The sequence below is a fragment of the Leptonychotes weddellii genome, unplaced genomic scaffold, assembly GCF_054177405.1.
Source record: "Leptonychotes weddellii isolate Sample4059 unplaced genomic scaffold, ASM5417740v2 HiC_scaffold_20519, whole genome shotgun sequence".
In the NCBI taxonomy this organism is placed as follows: Eukaryota; Metazoa; Chordata; class Mammalia; order Carnivora; family Phocidae; genus Leptonychotes; species Leptonychotes weddellii.
Window position 1 is genome coordinate 1 of NW_027791950.1, and position 3252 is coordinate 3252.

Sequence of the window (3252 nt, forward strand, 5' to 3'; positions counted from 1 at the left end):
TCCTGTCCAGGAGTGTAAGACGTGCACTGCACAACTCTCGGGGGTGCCGGTGAACGCTTGCTCTCTGGTACGGTGGCCTTGGCATCCGTCATCCCCTCTGTCCCTGCCAGCTGGCAGGCACCCTGTCTTGGAGGGAGGCCACTCGTGGCCCTGGACTCCTAGGTTGCTCAGCAGAGAGCGCCAGCCACCACGAAGCAGGAGCTCAGCTCCACAGAAATGGGCCACGTTATCCCCCTGCCCCTGTTGGCGTCAATAACGGCGGTAAAGAAGAACACCAGTTCTCCCGGACTTTGTACTGAATGGGTCCCGTGGCCCTCGTCTGCACCGTGAGGCGTGGGTGACATTGCCTTCACGTATGGATGGATGGAGAGCCACGTCGGGCTGCCGCCGCCTCTCTCCCCACAGACGAGGCAGAGCCAGGACGGGAAGCAGGTCCCCTCTGCGCCGCAGCCCAGGCCCCTCGGCCCAGGGCGGACACTCACCGGCGCTGCCCCCAGCGAAGGCCCCCAAACCAGCCTGTACTTCTCGGCCTCGCCCGCCATCTTGAACGAGCTGTACTTGGCAAATTGGCGGTTACCCTCGAAGTCCACAAGGTCTACACGGAGCTCGTTGGTTCCTGGGGCAGAAAGGCTGTGAGGTCCCAGCAGAGGGACCCTCTGTCTCCAGGGCAGGGAGGTGGGAATTTAGGAGAGTGTGTAGGGGCTGTCTGAACTTGGCAGGCAGGGAAGGGCCACACGATCATAGAAGAAGTCCTTGGTTATATGAAGGACTTGAAACCCACTTCCCAAGAGCCCTTCTACTGCACCTGAAACCCCCTCCTCCTGTTCGTCCGCTGGAAACCGACACTACTCTACATCAACAATGTGCATTTTCCCGCCGGCTGTGACCTCACTCGCAGACCCATGCCCTAACGGCTTTGGCGTCCCTCCATGTGGGAAGGTCGGCTACTCGCTGGAGCAGGTGTTTCAGGAGTCCGCCAAGGCGTACTGGGCAGGGAGGGGAGACGGCCCACCTGGCGGCCTCCCCAGGACAGCGACAAGGGACGCTCGGGGCAGACGAGCCTGAGGGTAAAGGCCCTGCCCTCATCCAGACCGCGCAGGCTGGGGTGCTGGGCGGGGACACAGGACCAGGAGGAGAGAGCCTCTCTCTCCCCCGAATAGGCGCCTCCAGGGGCAGAGAAATGGTGGAAGGTGGGAGGATTGGGGCTGGACGTGGAGCCCACCCCTGAGGCCTCTGGTCCCTCCCGCCTCAGAATCTAAGATACCAGAGGCGCCATGCTTGCCAGAGTCCTTTACCTTGGTCCTTACGTGCTCCGACCTGATGTGTGAGACCACGGCAGGGCTCCCACGCATGGGGGCGCACAGAACTAAGGGGTCCTGCTCAGATGCACCCCAGCGGGGGGAGGGGCGTGTTCCTCAGCCCCGCGGGGCCAGGGCTCAGGTCCGGGGCAGGTGGGGGTCAGGGACCTACCCTGGGCCGTCAGGGCATGATGTTGTCATTCCCCAGCCAGAACTCCCCCAGCTGACTGCCGAAGCCCTTCTTGTACGCGGCCCAGTCCTCGAAAGAAATCCACGGAGCCGTCGCTCCTTCGCTGGAAAACCTGTGGAAGGCGAGCGGGCTCGGGGGCCCGGGCCCTGCTGGGGTCCACGGCTCAGGGGCCCCACCACCTTGGGGGAGGCCTTGTAGCTCAGGGAGCATCCCGGCCGAGAGCCCGGCATGGCTGGGAGGCTCATCTCAGACCCCAGAGGTGGACAGGGCCCACAGCTAAGGGAGGGGGAAACGGAGGAACAGAGAGGGTGGGTGACAAGTCCTAAGCCACACAGCTGGAGGTGTGGGCTCCTTCCGGGCCTCGCCCCAAAGTCTGCACTCGCTCCCATAGGGTTCGCCCCCCACCAAGGTGTCTGGTTCGCCCCGGCCTGGGCCAGAGGGTCGGGTCGGCCTCACGGGGGGATATGGACAGTTTGACAAAGGCCACACGAGAGTGTCCTCCCTCGGGCGGCCGAGCTGCTCTGGGGGATCCCCAGGCAGAGCCCGCCCTCCCCCATGCACCGCTGGGCGGTCTCCGGTTCCGACACTCACGGTCCAGCCCCCGCCGTCCGTGTCCATGTCACACAGCGTGCTCAGGGGCCTGCAGTCGGGCAGGTAGACGGTGTACCAGCCGCTCAGAAAGTGCCCCCTCGTGAGCAGCTCCTTGCAGGTCCGAGGTGCTGGGGACGGACCCGGAGGCTGATGTCAGGCAGGGAGCCCTGGGCGGGGCAGGGATGCGGGGCGTCTACACGGGTGGAGGGGCACCCTGGGCCTGGACAGACCCCGAGCCCCGGGTCGCCCGGCCGTGATGGCCATCCCCCTCCCAGGGCTGCCCCACCGTAGTCCCCGGGCCCCTGGCCTTCAGGGGACATTTGAGCTTCTTGAGAACATTGCCAGGTGCTAGCTGCCCATTGCTGAGTAGCCGAGGGAGGGAAACGTGTGTAAGAGTGTGTGGTCCTTGGATTCCGGAAGCCGGGGCAGTGTGGGGCTGGCCTCTGGTCCGCGGGAAGCGTGGGGAGGTCGGTGGCATGGTCAGCTACCTGTCACAGGAGTGATGCGCAGCCTCTCCTGTTCGTGGGGAGAGGACGCACCCATCACGGTCTGGAAACGGGCGCCCCCGTCCCCTTCAGCCGCAGTGCTCAGCGGCCGGCATACAGAACGCAAATAGGATCGGGATCTGTCCGGGGCAGACCGTCCAGTCCCAGGGAGGGCTCCAGCCTGCCCGTCCCCGGGCGCGGGTCTGCTGGGCCCCCTGTGTCCAGCCTGGGCTGGGGCCGTGGGGCAGCGCTGTCACTCAGGGTCACTGCGTGCACCCCGTGCCGGCCATCTCCTGTGGGCCCCTGGGCCTCAGTGGCGCGGTATGGACTCGTCCTGGTCTCTCTGGTCGGTGTCAGCTCCACCCGCTGTGCCTCCGAGCCTCTGCTTGGGGAGAGCGCTGGGGGCGTTGGGCATTCGCGTCTGCGCCCCACTCCTGCGCTTTGTATGTGCACGGAGCTCCTGCCTGTGTTTAGAGTTTGTGAGTTGCCTTCTCTGACGCTTACACTTTGATGTCGAAGTGAGAATGGATAGGAGGGAAAGTCCGTGAAGCGTCCACATTCGGCAGTAATGTTGTCTTGCCATCACTTGGGTCCAACGCGGGCAGACGCTGGCCTTGGGCCCTCACCGACCGGGCCATCAAACCGAGCCCTGAGCCAGACCTTGCACGCCTCCCACCGTTTCCCTGCC

General features: G+C 65.0%; 1 pseudogene; it reads right to left on the reverse strand.

Annotated features, from left to right (window-relative positions):
• Positions 1-482: 482 nt before the first annotated feature.
• Positions 483-2622, reverse strand: LOC102741969 (ficolin-1-like; annotated as a pseudogene).
• Between the last annotated feature and the right edge of the window lie 630 nt (positions 2623-3252).